Below are 25718 nucleotides of genomic sequence, written 5' to 3'. Positions count from 1 at the left end.
AAACTACGCTGCATTAGGCCTACAAATTGGGTATGGGGTGTAGAGAGATGGTGTGTTCCACTCCAAGGTGTTCCCCAGGTTTCCTCTCCATTGCTTCAATCTTAATGCTCTCGTTTAGTAGTTGTTGGAAACTACACTTCATTAGGCCTACAAATTGGGTATGGGGTGTAGAGAGATGGTGTGTTCCACTCCAAGGTGTTCCCCAGGTTTCCTCTCCATTGCTTCGATCTTCATGCTCTCGTTTAGTAGTTGTTGGGAACTACACTGCATTAGGCCTACAAAATGGGTATGGGGTGTAGAGAGATGGTGTGTTACACTCCAAGGTGTTCCCCAGGTTTCGTCCACATTGCTTCGGTCTTCCGACTCTCGTTTAGTAGTTGTAGAAAACTACACTGCATTAGGCCTACAAATTGGGTATGGGGTGTAGAGAGATGGTGTGTTGCACTCCAAGGTGTTCCCCAGGTTTCCTCTCCATTGCTTCGATCTTCATGCTCTCGTTTAGTAGTTGTTGGAAACTACGCTGCATTAGGCCTACAAATTGGGTATGGGGTGTAGAGACATGGTGTGTTACACTCCAAGGTGTTCCCCAGGTTTCCTCTCCATTGCTTCGATCTTCATGCTCTCGTTTAGTAGTTGTTGGAAACTACACTGCATTAGGCCTACAAATTGGGTATGGGGTGTAGAGAGATGGTGTGTTACACTCCAAGGTGTTCCCCAGGTTTCCTCTCCATTGCTTCGATCTTCATGCTCTCGTTTAGTAGTTGTTGGAAACTACGCTGCATTAGGCCTACAAATTGGGTATGGGGTGTAGAGAGATGGTGTGTTCCACTCCAAGGTGTTCTCCAGGTTGCCTTTCCTGAGCTTCTATCTTCAGGCTCTCGTTTAGTAGTTGTTGGAAACTAGACTGCATTAGGCCTACAAAATGGGTATGGGGTGTAGAGAGATGGTGTGTTCCACTCCAAGGTGTTCCCCAGGTTTCCTCGCCATTGCTTCGATCTTAATGCTCTCGTTTAGTAGTTGTTGGAAACTACACTGCATTAGGCCTACAAATTGGGTATGGGGTGTAGAGACGGTGTGTTCCACTCCAAGGTGTTCTCCAGGTTGCCTTTCCTGAGCTTCTATCTTCAGGCTCTCGTTTAGTAGTTGTTGGAAACTACACTTCATTAGGCCTACAAATTGGGTATGGGGTGTAGAGAGATGGTGTGTTGCACTCCAAGGTGTTCCCCAGGTTTCGTCCACATTGCTTCGGTCTTCCGACTCTCGTTTAGTAGTTGTAGAAAACTACACTGCATTAGGCCTACAAATTGGGTATGGGGTGTAGAGAGATGGTGTGTTGCACTCCAAGGTGTTCCCCAGGTTTCCTCTCCATTGCTTCGATCTTCATGCTCTCGTTTAGTAGTTGTTGGAAACTACGCTGCATTAGGCCTACAAATTGGGTATGGGGTGTAGAGAGATGGTGTGTTCCACTCCAAGGTGTTCCCCAGGTTTCCTCTCCATTGCTTTGATCTTCAGGCTCTCGTTTAGTAGTTGTTGGAAACTACGCTGCATTAGGCCTACAAATTGGGTATGGGGTGTAGAGAGATGGTGTGTTCCACTCCAAGGTGTTCTCCAGGTTGCCTTTCCTGAGCTTCTATCTTCAGGCTCTCGTTTAGTAGTTGTAGAAAACTACACTGCATTAGGCCTACAAATTGGGTATGGGGTGTAGAGAGATGGTGTGTTCCACTCCAAGGTGTTCCCCAGGTTTCCTCTACATTGATTCAATCTTAATGCTCTCGTTTAGTAGTTGTTGGAAACTACACTGCATTAGGCCTACAAATTGGGTATGGGGTGTAGAGAGATGGTGTGTTCCACTCAAAGGTGTTCCCCAGGTTTCCTCTCCATTGCTTCGATCTTCATGCTCTCGTTTAGTAGTTGTTGGAAACTACGCTGCATTAGGCCTACAAATTGGGTATGGGGTGTAGAGAGATGGTGTGTTCCACTCCAAGGTGTTCCCCAGGTTTCCTCTCCATTGCTTCGATCTTCAGGCTCTCGTTTATTAGTTGTTGGAAACTACGCTGCATTAGGCCTACAAATTGGGTATGGGGTGTAGAGAGATGGTGTGTTCCACTCCAAGGTGTTCCCCAGGTTTCCTCTCCATTGCTTTGATCTTCAGGCTCTCGTTTAGTAGTTGTTGGAAACTACGCTGCATTAGGCCTACAAATTGGGTATGGGGTGTAGAGAGATGGTGTGTTCCACTCCAAGGTGTTCTCCAGGTTGCCTTTCCTGAGCTTCTATCTTCAGGCTCTCGTTTAGTAGTTGTAGAAAACTACACTGCATTAGGCCTACAAATTGGGTATGGGGTGTAGAGAGATGGTGTGTTCCACTCCAAGGTGTTCCCCAGGTTTCCTCTCCATTGCTTCGATCTTCATGCTCTCGTTTAGTAGTTGTTGGGAACTACACTGCATTAGGCCTACAAAATGGGTATGGGGTGTAGAGAGATGGTGTGTTACACTCCAAGGTGTTCCCCAGGTTTCGTCCACATTGCTTCGGTCTTCCGACTCTCGTTTAGTAGTTGTAGAAAACTACACTGCATTAGGCCTACAAATTGGGTATGGGGTGTAGAGAGATGGTGTGTTCCACTCCAAGGTGTTCCCCAGGTTTCCTCTCCATTGCTTCGATCTTCAGGCTCTCGTTTAGTAGTTGTTGGAAACTACGCTGCATTAGGCCTACAAACTGGGTATGGGGTGTAGAGAGATGGTGTGTTCCACTCCAAGGTGTTCTCCAGGTTGCCTTTCCTGAGCTTCTATCTTCAGGCTCTCGTTTAGTAGTTGTTGGAAACTACACTTCATTAGGCCTACAAAATGGGTATGGGGTGTAGAGAGATGGTGTGTTCCACTCCAAGGTGTTCCCCAGGTTTCCTCTCCATTGCTTCGATCTTCATGCTCTCGTTTAGTAGTTGTTGGGAACTACACTGCATTAGGCCTACAAAATGGGTATGGGGTGTAGAGAGATGGTGTGTTACACTCCAAGGTGTTCCCCAGGTTTCGTCCACATTGCTTCGGTCTTCCGACTCTCGTTTAGTAGTTGTAGAAAACTACACTGCATTAGGCCTACAAATTGGGTATGGGGTGTAGAGAGATGGTGTGTTGCACTCCAAGGTGTTCCCCAGGTTTCCTCTCCATTGCTTCGATCTTCATGCTCTCGTTTAGTAGTTGTTGGAAACTACGCTGCATTAGGCCTACAAATTGGGTATGGGGTGTAGAGACATGGTGTGTTACACTCCAAGGTGTTCCCCAGGTTTCCTCTCCATTGCTTCGATCTTCATGCTCTCGTTTAGTAGTTGTTGGAAACTACACTGCATTAGGCCTACAAATTGGGTATGGGGTGTAGAGAGATGGTGTGTTACACTCCAAGGTGTTCCCCAGGTTTCCTCTCCATTGCTTCGATCTTCATGCTCTCGTTTAGTAGTTGTTGGAAACTACGCTGCATTAGGCCTACAAATTGGGTATGGGGTGTAGAGAGATGGTGTGTTCCACTCCAAGGTGTTCTCCAGGTTGCCTTTCCTGAGCTTCTATCTTCAGGCTCTAGTTTAGTAGTTGTTGGAAACTAGACTGCATTAGGCCTACAAAATGGGTATGGGGTGTAGAGAGATGGTGTGTTCCACTCCAAGGTGTTCCCCAGGTTTCCTCGCCATTGCTTCGATCTTAATGCTCTCGTTTAGTAGTTGTTGGAAACTACACTGCATTAGGCCTACAAATTGGGTATGGGGTGTAGAGACGGTGTGTTCCACTCCAAGGTGTTCTCCAGGTTGCCTTTCCTGAGCTTCTATCTTCAGGCTCTCGTTTAGTAGTTGTTGGAAACTACACTTCATTAGGCCTACAAATTGGGTATGGGGTGTAGAGAGATGGTGTGTTACACTTCAAGGTGTTCCCCAGGTTTCCTCTCCATTGCTTTGATCTTCTGGCTCTCGTTTAGTAGTTGTTGGAAACTACACTGCATTAGGCCTACAAATTGTGTATGGGGTGTAGAGACGGTGTGTTCCACTCCAAGGTGTTCTGCAGGTTGCCTTTCCTGAGCTTCTATCTTCAGGCTCTTGTTAAATAGTATTTAAATGGAACAACTGCATTTGGCGTACTAGTTGGTTTGGGGCCTACTAACAGTGTCTGCCGCTCTTTGCTGTTCTCCTGGTTTCCTGTCCTGAAATTCCATTTTCAGGCTCTCGTTAAGTAGTTGTTAATGTTAGACTGCATTTGGCCTACTAGTTGGGTTGGGGCCTACTATCGGTGTCTGCCACTCCTTGCTGTTCTCCTCCACTGAACAAAGCTGTGCCGCCTGTTTACTACGGTTCCCAATTTTGAACTGCATTTCGACTACTTACTGATTTGGGCCTACTCTCTGTGTCAGCCTCTCATTCCAGTTGTCCTCCACTGCAATGCCCCCTGGTTAGTCCTGTGTTACCCATTTTGAACTGCATTTAGCCCACTTTATTCTTTGGGCCTATATCTGTGTTTCCTCCTCATCCTGCCCATTGCCCAGCCAGTGATAGATGAGTCTGCTGGTACATTGACCCAAAACGCAAAATTCCCCGTACACGCTACACAGCAAGATTGTGACCCTGCTGAAAGTCAGGTTCCTCTTCCCGCATACCATACCACCTTACACGGGGACAAAGAGGAAGGTGCAGATGAAAGTGCAGGTTCCTTCATCAGGTGAGGGGAGGAATACTAGTTGGCAACGTCACTGGCACAGGGCCTCTCATAGTACGCAAAAGTGTTGCTGCCGGTGGGAGGCGCCCCCGCCGTGCAAACACACTGCTGTACTTTGAGGGGCCCTGTGCCAGTGCCAATGCCAACGAGTGGGCCCCCCCTGCTTGCTCAGGATCTCAGCACTTGCAAAGTTGAAATACTTACCTCTCCCTGCTCCACTGCCGTGACGTGTTCCAGATTTCCTGGGCCCACTAATTACTTGAACCAGCCCTACCCCCCACAACTTTAGCCAAATGACCAATTTCAAATGCCTTCCAATTATTATAAGGTAAATTACGATTGACAAGCTTCTGTAACAAGAATGGATGTTTTTGCCATTAAAATGGGCAGTGTAGGTGTTTTCCTGGCCTCCACTCACTGCCGACTATGCTCCCCCATTGACTTGCATTGGGTTTCGTGTTTCGGGCGATACCCGACTTTTTGCGATAATCGGCCGATTCCACTTGACTCGACTTCTAAGATAGTCGGGTTTCGCGAAACACGGCTCGACTCTAAAAAAGTCAAGGTCGCTCAACCCTAGTCGAGTCGAGTGAAATCGGCCGATTATGGCAAAAAGTCAGGGATCGACCGAAACACGAAACCCAATGCAAAGTCAATGGGAATTTTTTATTTTATTTTTATTTTTTCTCTCTCTCTCTCTCTCCCTCCCCTCTCCCTCTCCCTCTCCCTCTCTCTCTCTCTCCTCCGTCCCTGAACAGAAAAGCTGGTGTTACACATTGCAAATCGCTACAGCACACAATCGACAAGATGACGATAGGCGTCCACGCCCCTAAGACCTATGTCATTACTCTGCCCACGCTCCTTCATTGGCTGAAAAAATGGCGCCAAGCACGTCATGCAAAACGCGACTTTGGCGCAAAAGTCACGTACCGCATGGCCGACCCCACACAGGGATCGGGTCGGGTTTAATGAAACCGGCGACTTTTGAAAATGAACGATCCGTTTCGCTCAACCCTACTCTTTAGCATGGGGTTTAGCAACCAATCGATGTACTGGGAAAAGGGTTAGTAAGAGACCCCTTCCCAGACACGATTGGACGTCCCGGTGGCAACATTTTGGACTTATGAATTTTTGGTACATGGTACCAATGGGGCTTCGTGGGGAACTCCAGCAAAAGTTTCTCAGCTTGCTTTTGAGAGATGACTTGCAATTCAACATACTTCCTCAATAGAGATCTAAGTTTGTTGCTAAATTTTGGGGGGTTGGGTGCCTCTGCAATTTACCGTATAGGTTTGTGTCTGTGAGTTGTTTCTCTGCCTCTGCTATATAACAGGACCAGTGTAGCAACACCACAATGCCCCCTTTATCTGCAGGTCTAACTACTGTGTCCTTCCAGCCCAGTGGGCTTGTTTAGCAAACCTATCAACCACTACCCAGACTACAGAGTTGCCCTTTGAAGGAGGAAGATTAGTGAAAAAATCCATGGACAGGTGTGTCCAAGGTTTATCCGGAATTGGAAAAGGTACCAATTCCCCGGCCGGACGGACCAGAGAGCTCTTAGAGCTAGCACACACCCCACAAGTATTCACAAATTTTTTAATATCAGTAAACATAGAAGGCCACCAAAAATTCCTAGCTCCTGCCCCCCCGGGTAGCTGCAATCCCAGGGTGTGCACTCAACACAGAGTCATGAAATTCTTGCAGTAGTGTGAGACGGAAATGATTGGGTAAAAACAATTTGCCAGAGGGTTTATTCTTGTGAACTTGTGTCTGTGCTTCCAAAATCTCTCTCTGAGATTTCAGCCACAACCACTCCAGGTTGAAGAATGGAGGAAGGAGGTTCTGGAGGGGATACACAATAAAAACTTTGGGATAAGGCATCCACCTTACATTTTTAGACCCTGGTCGGAATGTAATGGTAAAATGAAACCGAGAAAAATATAAGTGGCCACCGGGCCTGTCTGGGGGTCAATCTCTTAGCAGACTGCGGAAAAAACTATAGCTGACAAGGATACCAGGTTAGGAGCGAGTATAAATAGCCCTCCCATCTTGAAAGAAAGGCTAAGAACATTAACCCAGAGAGCACAGGACTTTAACCTTGTCCTAACCATGACAGGAATGTTGATTTGGTACACTTTAAAAAAATGATAGTATTTGATAGTGTCAGAAAAGTTTGTTAGAACTGTATTTTATATGTCAGATAGTGTTATGTGCAGAAAGTGTTGAAAATTAGAGTATGTCTAATGTTACACTTTTGAATTAAGCGGACCTGATGCAGTATACCCGCAGAGGTAGTCGTTGTTTGCAAGAAAAAGTTCTGCACTTTGAAGAAAATTAAGGTAACCTTTGTTTTGCACTTGGAAGTCTTAAAGATAGTCTACCCTTAGAGGGTAATTGCATTTCATAGTCAGTTGTGATAGGTATGCATACCATGTAAATATGTTCTTGTAACATTCAAGCATCAATTCCTCCCATAAAGGGAAGCTCCAGTTTACATTAACCAGTTTTACCTGTTTACAAGCATTCAAAAATTTGTATGTCTTTTTGCTAATCTGTATTGTTGTTCTTCTTTTCCCAGTCTGGAAGTACTGGATTTAATGGGGGATCATCACACTGGCATTGCTTTCCTCATGGGGAGAGTGATGTTACGTTTGGAAGTGATGAAGGATATCTTTTATCAGGTAATCACTAGTGTTGAGCGATACCGTCCGATACTTGAAAGTATCGGTATCGGATAGTATCGGCCGATATCCGAAAAATATCGGATATCGCCGATACCGATATCCGATACCAATACAAGTCAATGGGACATCAAGTATCGAAAGGTATTCTCATGGTTCCCAGGGTCTGAAGGAGAGGAAACTCTCCTTCAGGCCCTGGGATCCATAGGGAGGTGTAAAATAAAGAATAAAAATAAAAAATATTGATATATTTACCTCTCCGGCGGCCCCTGAACTCAGCGCGGGTAACCGGCAGGCTTCCTTGTTCAAAATCAGTGCTTTTAGGACCTGAGAATCACGTCCCGGCTTCTGATTGGTCGCGGGCCGCCCATGTGACCGCCACGCGACCAATCACAAGCCGCGACGTCACCGCAAGCTATTAGCGCGCTCATTTTTGAAAAATGAGCGCGTTAATGACTTTCAAAGACGTAGCGGCTTGTGATTGGTCGCGGCCACGCGACCAATCACAAGCCGCGACGTCACCGCAAGCTATTAACGCGCTCATTTTTAAAAATGAGCGCGTTAATGGCTTTGAAAGACATAGCGGCTTGTGATTGGTCGCGTGGCCGCGACCAATCACAAGCCGCGACGTCACCGCAAGCTATTGACGCGCTCATTTTTAAAAATGAGCGCGTTAATGGCTTTGAAAGACATAGCGGCTTGTGATTGGTCGCGTGGCCGCGACCAATCACAAGCCGCGACGTCACCGCAAGCTATTGACGCGCTCATTTTTAAAAATGAGCGCGTTAATGGCTTTCAAAGACGTAGCGGGTTGTGATTGGTCGCAGATTCTGTGGTTCAGAATCCGATGTCAGAGCCTAGGATTCCAATTCCTGATTTATTTTTTGGTGATAGATCTAAGTTCTTGAATTTCAAAAATAATTGTAAATTGTTTCTGGCTTTGAAACCTCGCTCCTCAGGTGATCCTGCTCAACAAGTAAGGATCATTATTTCTTTGTTACGTGGTGACCCTCAAGACTGGGCATTTTCCCTTGCGCCAGGAGATCCGGCATTGCGTGATGTGGATGCGTTTTTCCTGGCGCTCGGATTACTTTATGACGAACCTAACTCTGTAGAGCATGCTGAGAAAACACTGTTGGCTCTGTGTCAGGGTCAGGATGAAGCAGAGATATATTTTCAGAAGTTTAGAAAGTGGTCTGTGCTCACTCAGTGGAATGAATGTGCTCTGGCAGCAATCTTCAGAAAGGGTCTCTCTGAAGCCCTTAAAGATGTCATGGTGGGATTTCCCATGCCTGCTGGTCTGAATGAGTCTATGTCCTTGGCCATCCAGATCGATCGGCGCTTGCGTGAGCGTAAAACTGTGCACCATTTGGCGGTACTATCTGAGCATGGGCCTGAGCCTATGCAGTGTGATAGGACTTTGACCAGAGCTGAACAGCAGGAACACAGACGTCGGAATGGGCTGTGTTTTTACTGTGGTGATTCCATTCATGCTATCTCCGATTGTCCTAAGCGCACTAAGCGGTTCGCTAGGTCTGCCACCATTGGTACGGTATAGTCAAAATTTCTATTGTCCGTTACACTGATTTGTTCTTTGTCTTCCTACTCTGTTATGGCATTTGTGGATTCAGGCGCTGCCCTGAATTTGATGGACTTGGAGTATGCTAGGCGCTGTGGTTTTTTCTTGGAGCCCTTGCAGCATCCTATTCCATTGAGAGGAATTGATGCTACGCCTTTGGCCAAGAATAAGCCTCAGTACTGGACCCAATTGACCATGTGCATGGCTCCTGCACATCAGGAGGATATCCGTTTTTTGGTGTTACATAATCTGCATGATGTGGTCATTTTGGGGTTACCATGGCTACAGGTCCATAATCCAGTATTGGACTGGAAATCTATGTCTGTGTCCAGCTGGGGTTGCCAGGGGGTACATGGTGATGTTCCATTTTTGTCAATTTCGTCTTCTACTCCTTCTGAAGTTCCGGAGTTTTTGTCGGATTATCAGGATGTGTTTGATGAGCCCAAAGCCAGTGCCCTACCTCCTCATAGGGATTGCGATTGTGCAATTAATTTGATTCCTGGTAGTAAGTTTCCTAAGGGCCGATTGTTCAATTTATCTGTGCCAGAACACGCCGCTATTCGCCCATCGTCATCACCATTGGGAGCAGGGTTCTTTTTTGTGGCCAAGAAGGATGGTTCTTTGAGACCTTGTATTGATTACCGCCTTCTTAATAAAATTACTGTCAAATTTCAGTATCCTTTGCCGTTGCTGTCCGACTTGTTTGCTCGTATTAAAGGGGCTAGTTGGTTTACCAAGATAGACCTTCGAGGGGCGTATAATCTTGTGCGTATTAAACGGGGCAATGAATGGAAAACAGCATTTAATACGCCCGAGGGCCATTTTGAGTACCTGGTGATGCCATTCGGGCTTTCCAATGCTCCATCAGTATTTCAGTCCTTTATGCATGACATCTTCCGAGAGTACCTGGATAAATTCCTGATTGTGTATTTGGATGATATTTTGGTCTTTTCGGATGATTGGGAGTCTCATGTGAAGCAGGTCAGAATGGTGTTCCAGGTCCTTCGTGCGAATTCCTTGTTTGTGAAGGGGTCAAAGTGTCTCTTTGGAGTTCAGAAGGTTTCATTTTTGGGGTTCATTTTTTCCCCTTCTACTGTCGAGATGGACCCTGTTAAAGTCCAGGCCATTCATGATTGGACTCAGCCGAGATCTCTGAAGAGCCTGCAAAAGTTCCTTGGCTTTGCTAATTTTTATCGTCGCTTCATCGCTAATTTTTCTAGTGTTGCTAAACCGTTGACTGATTTGACCAAGAAGGGTGCTGATGTGGTCAATTGGTCTTCTGCGGCCGTGGATGCTTTTCAGGAATTGAAGCGTCGTTTTTCTTCTGCCCCTGTGTTGTGCCAGCCAGATGTTTCGCTCCCGTTTCAGGTTGAGGTTGATGCCTCTGAGATTGGAGCAGGGGCTGTTTTGTCGCAAAGAAGTTCTGATGGCTCGGGAATGAAGCCATGTGCTTTCTTTTCTAGAAAGTTTTTGCCTGCTGAGCGCAATTATGATGTTGGTAATCGAGAATTGTTGGCCATGAAGTGGGCATTCGAGGAGTGGCGTCATTGGCTTGAAGGAGCCAAGCATCGCGTGGTGGTCTTGACAGATCACAAAAATTTGACTTATCTTGAGTCTGCCAAACGGTTGAATCCGAGACATGCTCGATGGGCGTTATTTTTCTCCCGTTTTGATTTTGTGGTTTCGTACCTTCCGGGCTCTAAGAATGTGAAGGCTGATGCCCTGTCAAGGAGTTTTGTGCCTGACTCTCCGGGTGTTTCTGAGCCGGCAGGTATTCTCAAAGAGGGGATAATTTTGTCTGCCATCTCCCCTGATTTGCGGCTGGTGCTGCAAAAATTTCAGGCTGATAGACCTGACCGTTGCCCAGCAGAGAAACTGTTTGTCCCTGATAAATGGACTAGCAGAGTTATCTCTGAGCTTCATTGTTCGGTGTTGGCTGGGCATCCTGGAATCTTTGGTACCAGAGATTTGGTGGCTAGATCCTTTTGGTGGCCTTCTTTGTCACGGGATGTGTGTTCTTTTGTGCAGTCCTGTGGGACTTGTGCTCGGGCTAAGCCCTGCTGTTCTCGTGCTAGTGGGTTGCTTTTGCCCTTGCCGGTCCCGAAGAGGCCCTGGATGCATATTTCTATGGATTTTATTTCGGATCTCCCCGTCTCTCAAAAGATGTCGGTCATTTCGATGGTTTGTGATCACTTTTCTAAGATGGTCCATTTGGTACCCTTGTCTAAATTGCCTTCCTCCTCTGATTTGGTGCCATTGTTTTTCCAGCATGTGGTTCGTTTACATGGCATTCCGGAGAACATCGTTTCGGACAGAGGTTCTCAGTTTGTTTCGAGGTATTGGCGATCATTTTGTGCTAGGATGGGCATTGATTTGTCTTTTTCCTCGGCTTTCCATCCTCGGACAAATGGCCAAACCGAACGAACTAATCAGACGTTGGAAACATATCTGAGATGCTTTGTTTCTGCTGATCAGGATGATTGGGTGTCCTTTTTGCCGTTGGCTGAGTTTGCCCTTAATAATCGGGCCAGCTCGGCTACTTTGGTTTCGCCGTTTTTCTGCAATTCTGGTTTCCATCCTCGTTTCTCTTCAGGGCAGGTTGAGTCTTCAGACTGTCCTGGTGTAGATACTGTGGTGAATAGGTTGCAGCAGATTTGGACTCATGTCGTGGACAATTTGACATTGTCCCAGGAGAAGGCTCAACGTTTCGCTAACCGCCGGCGCTGTGTGGGTCCCCGACTTCGTGTTGGGGATTTAGTTTGGTTGTCGTCTCGTTATGTTCCTATGAAGGTTTCCTCTCCTAAGTTTAAGCCTCGTTTCATTGGTCCGTATAAAATTTCTGAGGTTATCAATCCTGTGTCGTTTCGTTTGGCCCTTCCAGATTCTTTTGCCATCCATAATGTGTTCCATAAGTCGTTGTTGCGGAGATACGTGGCGCCTGTGGTTCCATCCATTGACCCTCCTGCTCCGGTGTTGGTTGAGGGGGAGTTGGAGTATGTGGTGGAGAAGATTTTGGATTCTCGTATTTCGAGACGGAAACTCCAGTACTTGGTCAAGTGGAAGGGTTATGGTCAGGAGGATAATTCCTGGGTTTTTGCCTCTGATGTTCATGCTGCCGATCTGGTTCGTGCCTTTCATTTGGCTCATCCTGGTTGACCTGGGGGCTCTCGTGAGGGTTCGGTGACCCCTCCTCAAGGGGGGGGTACTGTTGTGAATTCTGTTTTCGGGCTCCCTCCTGTGGTCATGAATGGTACTTCGGCTGGTTCTGTCCATGGACTTTCTCTGATGCCTGTGGGTGTTTCTGAGTTTCCTTCCACAGGTGACGAGGCTAGTTCGTTAGTGGGCTGCTCTATTTAACTCCTCTTGGATCCTTGTCTGATGCCAGCTGTCAATGTTGTAGCATTGGTCTAGTTTGCTCCTGGATCTTCCTGGTTACCTGTTTTCTCCAGCAGAAGCTAAGTTTCGCTTTGCTTTTTTCTTGTTTGCTATTTTTTCTGTCCAGCATGCTTATGTGATTTTTTGCCTTGCTTGCTGGAAGCTCTGGGACGCAGAGGGGCGCCTCCGCTCCGTTAGTCGGTGCGGAAGGTATTTTTCCCTGCACTCTCTGTGTGGCTTTTTTAGGGTTTTGTGCTGACTGCAAAGTGACCTTTCCTATCTTCTGTTTGTTTAGTAAGTCGGGCCTCTCTTTGCTAAATCTATTTAATCTCTGTGTTTGTGATTTCATCTTACTCACAGTCAATATATGTGGGGGGCTGCCTTTTCCTTTGGGGAATTTTCTCTGAGGCAAGATAGGCTTATTTTTCCTATCTCTAGGGCTAGCTAGTTCTGAGGCTGTGACGAGGTGCCTAGGTCATAATAGGAGCGCTCCACGGCTATTTCTAGTGTACGTGATAGGATTAGGGATTGCGGTCAGCAGAGGTTCCACTTCCCAGAGCTGGTCCTGTATTAATGTGCTATCAGGTCTTTTCTGGTGCTCTAACTACCAGGTCCACTATTGGTTCTAACCACCAGATCGTAACAGGTCCCCATTGACCGAATACCATAGTTGGAATCACGAACATAAACTTTATTCAATTTCCCCTTTTACATGGGCGCCCAGGGCCACAGACCGGGTCGCCACCTTAACATCCCCCTGTGAACACCGGACCCAGTACTGGGTAACCCACGGCCCTGGCGGGCTACTCAGAAGCCTAAAAGGAGCTGCCAACATTCTTCAAACAAAGTACTATTACAGTGTAACTGACATGAAAAATTATGGATAATCTCCAAGCAGTGGTTAACTAAATTCAGGATATGGCTCAGTTGATCCACGATCTTGCAGAGCGAATTCAACATTAAGAATTTGACTAAGCAAATGCAATATTTACCTTGACCATTTTCAGAACCAAGGTGAATCTACCAGGACATTTTTCTTCAGTCAAGCATAAAAAATGTTGGAGCTTTAAGAAAAGTTGTCACTTGTACTTCAAGCTCTACATGCAGAATGAAACAAATGTATGTTCCTTTTCCCTATCTCCTGATGCTCCATAACTCTCTCCATTTGCTTTTTTTTAGATCTTAGTGCTTCTCTATGACAACCCTGACTGTGTTGACTTAGCAGAGAGCAAATTTTTCTCTCTATCTGAAGGGCAACATATACAGTGCCTTGCAAAGGTATTTGGCCCCCTGGAACTTTTCAGCCTTTTCCCACATATCATGCTTCAAATAAAAAGATACCAAATGTAAATTTTTGGTGAAGTATCAACAAGTGGAACACAAGTGTGGAGTTGATCGAAAGTTATTGGTTATTTTAAATTTTTGTGGAAATTCAAAAACTGAATTGGTATTTTTTTTTCTTTCCAGCAATTTTATTTCTTTCCGGCAATAGGCCATAGACTCACAATGAAAATATCTGACCAAATAAAGGACAGGTGTGTACAGCTTCCTCCTCCGGTTTGCCTCCACACAACCATGTCCTTGGCAATCCAGCTTGATAGATGGCTAGGGGAAGGCAGACTGGAATGCATCCCTGACTCTGCACATTAACCTAAGGATTGTGCATCTACTACATTTACTGATCAGCCCATGGAGATTAAGTTGCTTTAGTTTTATCAACAAAAAAGGATCAAATGAATACAGCTGAATCCTTGTTCCTACAGTGGCTTGCAAAAGTATTCACTGACTTTGCATTTTTTGTGTTTTGCTACCTCACAACCTGGAGTGTCATTGCTTTTCTTAGAGGTTTTGCATCAGTTCATGTGAGGCCAGTCTCACACGTAAAGATAATTCCGGTACAGGAAAAAATGATACCGGAGTTATCTGTGTCCGTGTGCTCACGTAGGCCATCCGTGTGGGATCTGTGTGATGTCCATGAGTATGTTTTTAGGGTCCGTGTGCTGTACGTGTGCTGTACGTGTGTCCGTGTCTGTGTATTGCAAAAATTTTTTACTATTTTAAACCTATGACAGGAAAAATGCACACGGACAGCACACGGATGGCACATGGACAGCATCCGTGTGCGGTACGTGTTTACACGGATCCATTGACTTTAATGTGTCCATGTGATCCGTGCGCTCCCACGAACACTGACATGTCTCCGTGTTTTGCAAACGGACACATGGTCTGTGAAAACATGCTGACATGTGCAGAGACACATTTACTTTAATGTGTCTACGTGAGTCAGTGTCTCCGGTACGTGAGGAAAGTGTCACCACACGTACCGGAGCCACTGATGTGTGAAAACGGCCTAAAGAAAACACCTACAAGTGTGAACATTTGGTTTTCTCTTTATTGTAAAACAACAAATAGGACAAAATTACTGTAAACCTCAGTGTGCATAGCTATTCAAAGCCCCCCTTCCCCCTAAAGTCAGTTCTTTGTAGAGCCTATTTTTGTGGAAATTACAGCTGCAAGTCACTTTGGATAAGTCTCTTTGAGCTTTTCACAACTTGCTACTGGGGTTGTTGCCCATTCCTCAAGGTTAAAACTGCTCTAGCTTCTTTACGTTAGTTGGTTTCCTTTGGTGAACAGCAATCTTCAAGTCTGACCAAAGATTCTCAGTTGGATTAAAGTCTGGGCTTTGATTAGGTCACTCCAAAACATTTTCACTTTTCCCCTTAAACCACTTGAGTGTTGCTTTATTCAGCATGCTTTCGGCCAGTCTTGTGAACAAATACGTACGAAATGAAGCATATTCACACCACAGAAAGCGAAGTGAACAAATCGCCTCAGGTGTGAACAGATACCCATGGAACAAAGCACAGTCGCAATACAAAATTAGATATGAACACACAACATACAATCCGAATGAATATATGCAAAATGGATCATGTTCACACCAAAGAGCGCAGGATGGACAAATTGCTTGTGATGTAATTGAATACCTACAGAAATAAGGCATAATTTTATTACAAAATTAAACATAGATAAGTTGTCCATAATGTGAATAAATATGTACGGAATGGAGCCTGGTCACACTAAAAAATTAACAATGGACAAATTATCTATAATGTGAATGGATACATGAGAATCGGAGCATGGTCTCAATACAAAGTTAGAAAGCGATCCAATAGCAGAGAAATAATTTTACTACTAAAAATATAGCAAGTTTTTTTTTTCCTCCTTTATATTTAGTAAATGAACATGGTGTCAATATGGAAATTAAAACCCTTGGGTTGTTTGGTGTCTAATTGTATGATCCAGAAGTCTTCCCAAAAGAATTACTTTTTTTGGAGATTACCTCCTCTAATTTGGAGAAAAAATTTTCTCCATCCCAAAAAAACGAAAACCATCTAAATTGCCACCATGCATTTCCAGAAAGTGTTTAGTAGCTCCTGAATAAGATGAATTTTTACTGTTGACATTTTGAATGTGCTCTGAAAATTCTCCTTTTTAATTTACAGCTAGTGCAAGATCGCAAATATCACAATGAATGAAATAAACCACCTGTTGTGAATTACAATTAATGAAAGTTTGAATAGGGAATTTTTTATCTATTAGGTGCGTTTTCATTGCATATTTGCACATGTTGCACTTGCTTCCTGCACAATAGAAAAAAAACTTTTGAAGATAACCACGTGGTACCACTAGTAGTTGAATTAGTCTGAAACAAACTGGGTGATAAATGATCTCCCAGAGATTTACATTTCTTTGAAATACACCTCTGTCCTTTTGACAGGATCTGCTTAAAGATATCTTCTTGATGAAGAATGGGAATGTATTTATTAATAATGCATTTAATGAAATTATACTGAAGACTAAAAAGAGTACTGAATGTGACAACATTATTTTTTTTCATTGATCTCTTGTTTTTTAGCCACTTTAGCAAATGAACCATCAATAGTCTTTCTGGTAGAGCCCCTTGCATGAAGTCTCTTTGTAATATTGCAACTTTCACGTGTAAAGGAGGCATAATCAGAGCATATCCTCCTAGATCTGATGAATTCCCCATATGGAATTGATTTGGTATTATGCATGGGATGGCAGCGGTCAGCACGAAACGTGAGGTTACCGCTGATCGGTTTGCGGTGGATAGTGCTGTGGATGCAATTTCCCCTACTATCACTTGAAAGAGTAAGATCTAAAAAATCTACCTGAGTACAAGAAAAAGAAAAAGTAAACCGTAGATTAATGCAATTATCATTAGGATATTGTATAAAGAATGGCACGGTCGCCATGTCACCCTTCAATATGAGTAACATGTCATCCACATAGCGACCGTACCATTCAATACAACCATAGAAAGGATTCAATTCAGAAAAAATGTAAAGTTCCTACCACCAAGCTACAAACAGAATAGCAAGGGATGGTGAACAACAAGAGCCCATTGGTGCTCCCGTAATTTGAAAGTAAAATTGTGAATTAAACATAAATACATTATATTCTTACTACAGATGAATACCATTTACTCTCCAAAGGACTCAATTTTGTACCTAATCAGAAATTTGATCTTTTTCAAACGTTTCTGGATGTCAATCGATTTGCAAGAGCACTCACAGTGAAAAGACATTTTTCGAAAAAAAATTGAAGATGTTGCTCCTATACCACAAGGGGGTGTGTTGTGAATTCTGTTGTCGAACTCCCTCCTGTGGTCGTGAATGGTACTTTGGCGAGTTCTGTCTAAGGGCTCCCTCCGGTGGCTATGAGTGAAGCTGCTGCTTCTGAGGTTCCTTACACAGGTGACGTGGTTTATCCTTTGGTTGGCTTCTCTATTTAACTCCACTCAGATCGTTACTCCATGCCAGCTGTCAATGTTTTAGCATTGGTTCAGTTCGCTCCTGGATCTGCCTGGTGACCTGTCTTCTCCTGCAGAAGCTAAGTTCCTTATTGTTATTTTTGCTCATTGTTTCTTTGTCCAGCTGGTTATCCTGATTTTGTCTTGCTAGCTGGAAGCTCTGGGATGCAGAGTGGCCCCAACCCGCACCGTGAGTCGGTGCGGAGGTCTTTTTTGCACACTCTGCGTGGTCTTTTGTAGGTTTTTGTGCTGACCGCAAAGATTCCTTTCCTATCCTCTGTCTATTTAGTAAGTCTGGCCTCTCTTTGCTGAAACCTATTTCATTTCTGCGTTTGTGACTTTCATCTTTTCTCACAGTCATTATATGTGGGGGGCTGCCTATTCCTTTGGGGAATTTCTCTGAGGCAAGGTAGGCTTTCTTTTCTATCTCTAGGGCTAGCTAGCTCTGAGGCTGTGACGAGGCGCCTAGGGAGCGTCAGGAGCGCTCCACGGCTATTTTTAGTTGTGTGATAGGATTAGGGCTTGCGGTCAGCAGAGCTTCCACATCCCAGAGCTCGTCCTGTATGAGTTTAACTATCAGGTCGGGTGCTCCTAACCACCAGGTCATAACAGGGGTGATCCAACAGAAGATTTTCTTTTATGTGATAGTACCTCGTTTGCAGAACAAAATGCTTTATTGTCTCTTGAATCCTTATTTAATGAGAACACAGATGCGGATTTAGTTGATATCTCGCAAGTTGACAAACACATTCCTAATCCCTCATTCTATCCTATTAAGTTGAGAATAGCAGCACTGGACACTTTTCAATACAACCATAGAAAGGATTCAATTCAGCAAAAATTGTAAAGTTCCTCCCACCAAGCTACAAACAGAATAGCAAGGGACGGTGAAAAACAAGAGCCCATCTGTGCTCTTGTAATTTGAAAGTAAAATTGTGAATTAAACATAAATAAATTATGTTTCAATAAATAAGAAATACCTCTGAGAATAAATTCTTTTAGTTGGTTATCATAGGAACTGTAATGATTGAGATGATATGCAATCGCTATAAGTGCACATTCATGAGGTATCCAAGAATACAGATTACCAATATCACAAGATACAAAGCAGTTAACAGTTGACCATTTGAAGGATTTGATCTGATTAAGCACCAAAGTGCTATCTTTCAAAAAGCCTGGAGTTCAAGATATCAAGGGTTGCAAATGTCGATCAATCCATATGCTAAAATTTTTGTTCAATGATTTGACCCCAGATATAATTGGGCGTATCGGTGGAGGAAAGATTAATTTATGTGCCTTTGGGACACCATAGAAAATCGAAATGGGTGGAGCATCTTTAGGTAGAAATTTTTTGTTTTGCTATTCTACATTAACCCCTTCACACCGCGGCCCTTTTTCATTTTTGCATTTTCGTTTTTCGCTCCCCTCCTTTCCAGAGCCATAACTTTTAATTTTTCTGTCAATATGGCCAAGTAAGGGCTTATTTTTTGCGGGATGAGTTGTACTTTTGAACGACGACATTGGTTTTACCATGTCTTGTACTAGAAAACGGGAAAAAAATTCCAAGTGTGGTGAAATTGCACAAAAAGTGCAATCCCACACTTGTTTTTTGTTTGGCTTTTTTGCTAGGTTCACTAAATGCTAAAACTTATTCTCCAGTTCATTATGAGTTCATAGACACCTAACATGTCTAGGTTATTTTTTATCTAATTGTTGAAAAAAAATTCAAAACTTTGCTTTAAAAAAAGTGCCGTTTTCCGATGCCCATAGCGTCTCCATTTTTCGTGATCTGGGGTCGGGTGAGGGCTTATTTTTTGCGTGCTGAGCTGTCATTTTTAATGATACCACATTTGTGCAGATATGTTCTTTTGATCGCCCGTTATTGCATTTTAATGCAATGTTGCAGCGACAAAAAAAAACGTAATTCTGGCGTTTCAAATGTTTTCGCTACGCTGTTTAGCGATCGGGTAAATGCTTTTTTATTGATAGATTGGGCGATTCTGAACACGGTGGTACCAAATATGTGTAGGTTTGATTTTTTTTATTGTTTTATTTTGGATGAGGCGAAAGGGGGTGATTTAAACTTTAATATTTTTTTAATTTTTTTTACTTTTGCCATGCTTCAATAGCCTCCATGGCAGGCTAGAAGCTGGCACAACTCGATCAGCTCTGCTACATAGCAGCGATCATCAGATCCCTCCTATGTAGCTAATTTACAGGCATGCTATGAGCGCCGACTAGAGTTAAGCGACCTTGACCTTTTTAGAGTCGAGCCGGGTTTCGCGAAACCCGACTATCTCAAAAGTCGGGTCGAGTGAAATCGGCCGATTATGACGTAAAGTCGGGATCGACCGAAACACGAAACCCAATGCAAGTCAATGGGGCAGCATAGTCGGCAGTGAGTGGGGGCCAGGAAAACACCTAGAGTGCCCATTTTAATGTCAAAACCATCCATTCTTCTTAATGAAGCTTGTCAAGCGTAATTTACCTTATAATAATTGGAAGGCTTTTGAAATTGGGGGTCATTTGGCTAAAGTTGTGGTGGGTAGGGCTGGTTCAAGTAATTAGTGGGCCCAGGAAATCTGGACCACGTCACGGCAGTGGAGCAGGGAGAGGTAAGTATTTCAACTTTGCAAGTGCTGTGAACCTGAGCAAGCAGGGGGGGCCCACTCGTTGGCATTGGCACTGGCACAGGGCCCCTCAAAGTACAGCGGTGTGTTTGCACGGCGGGGGCGCCTCCCACCGGCAGCAACACTTTTGCGTACTATGAGAGGCCCTGTGCCAGTGACGTCGCCAACTAGTATTCCTCCCCCCCACCTGATGAAGGAACCTGCACTTTCATCTGCACCTTCCTCTTTGTCCCCGTGTAAGGTGGTATGGTATGCGGGAAGAGCAACCTGACTTTCAGCAGGGTCACAATGTTGTTGTGTAGCGTGAACGGGGAATGTTGCGTTATGGGTCAATGTACCAGCAGACTCATCTATCACTGGCTGGGCAATGGGCAGGATGAGGAGGAAACACAGATATAGGCCCAAAGAATAAAGTTGGCTAAATGCAGTTCAAAATTGGTAACACAGGAATAACCAGGGGGCATTGCAGTGGAGGACAACTGGAATGAGAGGCTGACACAGAGAGTAGGCCCAAATCAGTAAGTAGTCGAAATGCAGTTCAAAATTGGCAACCGTAGTAAACAGGCGGCACAGCTTTGTTCAGTGGAGGAGAACAGCAAGGAGTGGCAGACACCGATAGTAGGCCCCAACCCAACTAGTAGGCAAAATGCAGTCTAACATTAACAACTACTTAACGAGCGCCTGAAAACGGAATTTCAGGACAGGAAACCAGGAGAACAGCAAGGAGTGGCAGACACCGATAGTAGGCCCCAAACCAACTAGTACGCCAAATGCAGTTGTTCCGTTTAACCACAATTTAATGAGAGCCTGAAGATAGAAGTTCAGGAAAGGCAACCTGGAGAACACCTTGGAGTGGAACACACCATCTCTCTACACCCCATACCCAATTTGTAGGCCTAATGCAGTGTAGTTTCCAAGAACTACTAAACGAGAGCCGGAAGATCGAAGCTCAGGAAAGGCAACCTGGAGAACACCTTGGAGTGGAACACACCATCTCTCTACACCCCATACCCAATTTGTAGGCCTAATGCAGTGTAGTTTCCAACAACTACTAAACGAGAGCATGAAGATCGAAGCATTGGCGAGGAAACCTGGGGAACACCTTGGAGTGGAACACACCATCTCTCTACACCCCATACCCAATTTGTAGGCCTAATGCAGTGTAGTTTCCAAGAACTACTAAACGAGAGCCGGAAGATCGAAGCTCAGGAAAGGCAACCTGGAAAACACCTTGGAGTGGAACACACCATCTCTCTACACCCCATACCCAATTTGTAGGCCTAATGCAGCGTAGTTTCCAACAACTACTAAACGAGAGCATGATGATCGAAGCATTGGCGAGGAAACCTGGGGAACACCTTGGAGTGGAACACACCATCTCTCTACAGTGGAAGACACCATCTCTCTACACCCCATACCCAATTTGTAGGCCTAATTGTTATGTTTGCTAATGACAGGTGTTATGAAGGCAATCCAGAAACACAGTGTGCTTAGCGATCAGAGCGCACACAGTGATCTGACAAATACCCAAAAATACAAGAACGAGCTCTGAGACGTGGAAACTCTGTAGACTGCACACCTGATCCTATCCTAAACACAACTAAAAGCGGCTGTGGATTGCGCCTAACAACTACCTAGGCAACTCGGCACAGCCTAAGAAACTAGCTAGCCTGAAGATAGAAAAATAGGCCTGACTTGCCCCAGAGAAATTCCCCAAAGGAAAAGGCAGCCCCCCACATATAATGACTGTGAGTAAGATGAAAAGACAAAACGTAGGGATGAAATAGATTCAGCAAAGTGGGGCCCGATATTCTAGGACAGAGCGAGGACAGTAAAGCGAACTTTGCAGTCTACAAAAAACCCTAAAGCAAAACCACGCAAAGGGGGCAAAAAAAACCCACCGTGCCGAACTAACGGCACGGCGGTACACCCTTTGCGTCTCAGAGCTTCCAGCAAAACAAAAGACAAGCTGGACAGAAAAAAAGCAACAAAAAAGCAAAAAGCACTTAGCTATACAGAGCAGCAGGTCACAGGAACAATCAGGAGAAGCTCAGATCCAAGACTGAAACATTGACAAGGAGCAAGGATAGCAGCATCAGGCGGAGTTAAGTAATGAAGCAGTTAACGAGCTCACCAGAACACCTGAGGGAGGAAGCTCAGAAGCTGCAGTACCACTTGTGACCACAGGAGTGAATTCAGCCGCAGAATTCACAACAGTACCCCCCCCTTGAGGAGGGGTCACCGAACCCTCACCAGAGCCCCCAGGCCGACCAGGATGAGCCGCATGAAAGGCACGAACAAGATCGGAAGCATGAACATCAGAGGCAAAAACCCAGGAATTATCTTCCTGAGCATAACCCTTCCATTTAACCAGATACTGGAGTTTCCGTCTAGAAACACGAGAATCCAAAATCTTCTCCACAATATACTCCAATTCCCCCTCCACCAAAACCGGGGCAGGAGGCTCAACAGATGGAACCATAGGTGCCACGTATCTCCGCAACAACGACCTATGGAATACATTATGTATGGAAAAGGAGTCTGGGAGGGTCAAACGAAAAGACACAGGATTGAGAACCTCAGAAATCCTATACGGACCAATAAAACGAGGTTTAAATTTAGGAGAGGAAACCTTCATAGGAATATGACGAGAAGATAACCAAACCAGATCCCCAACACGAAGTCGGGGACCCACACGGCGTCTGCGATTAGCGAAAAGTTGAGCTTTCTCCTGGGACAAGATCAAATTGTCCACTACCTGAGTCCAGATCTGCTGCAACCTATCCACCACAGAATCCACACCAGGACAGTCCGAAGACTCAACCTGTCCTGAAGAGAAACGAGGATGGAACCCAGAATTGCAAAAAAATGGAGAAACCAAGGTAGCCGAGCTGGCCCGATTATTAAGGGCGAACTCAGCCAACGGCAAAAAGGACACCCAATCATCCTGGTCTGCAGAAACAAAACATCTCAGATATGTTTCCAAGGTCTGATTGGTTCGTTCGGTCTGGCCATTAGTCTGAGGATGGAAAGCCGAGGAAAAGGATAGGTCAATGCCCATCCTACCACAAAAGGCTCGCCAAAACCTTGAAACAAACTGGGAACCTCTGTCAGAAACAATATTCTCAGGAATGCCATGCAACCGAACCACATGCTGAAAGAACAAAGGTACCAAATCAGAGGAGGAAGGCAATTTAGCCAAGGGCACCAGATGGACCATTTTAGAAAAGCATTCACAGACCACCCAAATGACTGACATCTTTTGAGAAACGGGAAGGTCAGAAATGAAATCCATCGAAATATGTGTCCAAGGCCTCTTTGGGACCGGCAAGGGCAAAAGCAACCCACTGGCACGAGAACAGCAGGGCTTAGCCCTAGCACAAATCCCACAGGACTGCACAAAAGTACGTACATCCCGTGACAGAGATGGCCACCAGAAGGATCTAGCCACTAACTCTCTGGTACCAAAGATTCCAGGATGACCAGCCAACACCGAACAATGAAGTTCAGAGATAAGTTTATTAGTCCACCTATCAGGGACGAACAGTTTCTCTGCTGGACAACGATCAGGTTTATTCGCCTGAATTTTTTGCAGCACCCGCCGCAAATCAGGGGAGATGGCAGACACAATGACTCCTTCCTTGAGGATACCCGCTGGCTCAGATAAACCCGGAGAGTCGGGCACAAAACTCCTAGACAGAGCACATTTTTAGAGCCCGGAAGGTACGAAATCACAAAGTCGAAGCGGGCAAAAAATAACGACCAACGGGCCTGTCTAGGATTCAAGCGCTTGGCAGACTCGAGATAAGTCAAGTTCTTATGATCAGTCAATACCACCACGCGATGCTTAGCTCCTTCAAGCCAATGACGCCACTCCTCGAATGCCCACTTCATGGCCAGCAACTCTCGATTGCCCACATCATAATTACGCTCAGCGGGCGAAAACTTCCTGGAAAAGAAAGCACATGGTTTCATCACTGAGCAATCAGAACCTCTCTGTGACAAAACCGCCCCTGCTCCAATCTCAGAAGCATCAACCTCAACCTGGAACGGAAGAGAAACATCTGGCTGACACAACACAGGGGCAGAACAAAAACGACGCTTCAACTCCTGAAAAGCTTCCACAGCAGCAGAAGACCAATTAACCAAATCAGCACCCTTCTTGGTCAAATCGGTCAATGGTTTGGCAATGCTAGAAAAATTACAGATGAAGCGACGATAAAAATTAGCAAAGCCCAGGAACTTTTGCAGACTTTTCAGAGATGTCGGCTGAATCCAATCCTGGATGGCTTGGACCTTAACTGGATCCATCTCGATAGTAGAAGGGGTAAAGATGAACCCCAAAAATGAAACTTTCTGCACACCGAAGAGACACTTTGATCCCTTCACAAACAAAGAGTTAGCACGCAGGACCTGAAAAACCATTCTGACCTGCTTCACATGAGACTCCCAATCATCTGAGAAGATCAAAATGTCATCCAAGTAAACAATCAGGAATTTATCCAGATACTCACGGAAGATGTCATGCATAAAAGACTGAAACACAGATGGAGCATTGGCAAGTCCGAACGGCATCACTAGATACTCAAAATGACCCTCGGGCGTATTGAATGCAGTTTTCCATTCATCTCCTTGCCTGATTCTCACCAGATTATACGCACCACGAAGATCTATCTTAGTGAACCAACTAGCCCCCTTAATCCGAGCAAACAAGTCAGATAACAATGGCAAGGGATACTGAAATTTAACAGTGATCTTATTAAGAAGGCGGTAATCAATACACGGTCTCAGCGAACCATCCTTCTTGGCTACAAAGAAGAACCCTGCTCCCAGTGGTGATGACGATGGGCGAATATGTCCCTTCTCCAGGGATTCCTTCACATAACTGCGCATAGCGGCGTGTTCGGGCACGGATAAATTAAATAATCGACCTTTAGGGAATTTACTACCAGGAATCAAATTGATAGCACAATCACAATCCCTATGCGGAGGTAGAGCATCGGACTTGGGCTCTTCAAATACATCCTGATAATCAGACAAGAACTCTGGGACCTCAGAAGGGGTGGATGACGAAATCGACAAAAATAGAACAACACCATGTACCCCCTGACAACCCCAGCTGGATACCGACATGGAATTCCAATCCAATACTGGATTATGGGTTTGTAGCCATGGCAACCCCAACACGACCACATCATGCAGATTATGCAACACCAGAAAGCGAATAACTTCCTGATGTGCAGGAGCCATGCACATGGTCAGCTGGGCCCAGTATTGAGGTTTATTCTTGGCCAAAGGTGTAGCATCAATTCCTCTCAATGGAATAGGACACCGCAAAGGCTCCAAGAAAAACCCACAACGTTTAGCATAATCCAAATCCATCAGATTCAGGGCAGCGCCCGAATCCACAAACGCCATGACAGAAAACGACGACAAAGAGCATATCAAGGTAATGGACAGAAGGAATTTGGACTGTACAGTACCAATGACGGCAGACCTAGCGGACCGCTTAGTGCGCTTAGGACAATCAGAAATAGCATGAGTGGAATCACCACAGTAGAAACACAGACCATTCAGACGTCTGTATTCCTGCCGTTCAACTCTAGTCATAGTCCTATCGCACTGCATAGGCTCAGGTTTAACCTCAGGCAGTACCGCCAAATGGTGCACAGATTTACGCTCGCGCAAGCGTCGACCGATCTGAATGGCCAAAGACAAAGACTCATTCAAACCAGCAGGCATAGGAAATCCCACCATGACATCCTTAAGAGCCTCAGAGAGACCCTTTCTGAACAAAGCTGCCAGCGCAGATTCATTCCACTGAGTGAGTACTGACCATTTCCTAAATTTCTGACAATATACTTCTATATCATCCTGACCCTGGCACAAAACCAGCAAATTTTTCTCAGCCTGATCCACTGAATTAGGCTC

This window comes from Ranitomeya imitator, chromosome 1 (assembly GCF_032444005.1).
Source record: "Ranitomeya imitator isolate aRanImi1 chromosome 1, aRanImi1.pri, whole genome shotgun sequence".
Lineage (NCBI taxonomy): Eukaryota > Metazoa > Chordata > Amphibia > Anura > Dendrobatidae > Ranitomeya > Ranitomeya imitator.
Note: the sequence above shows the minus strand (reverse complement) of the source record.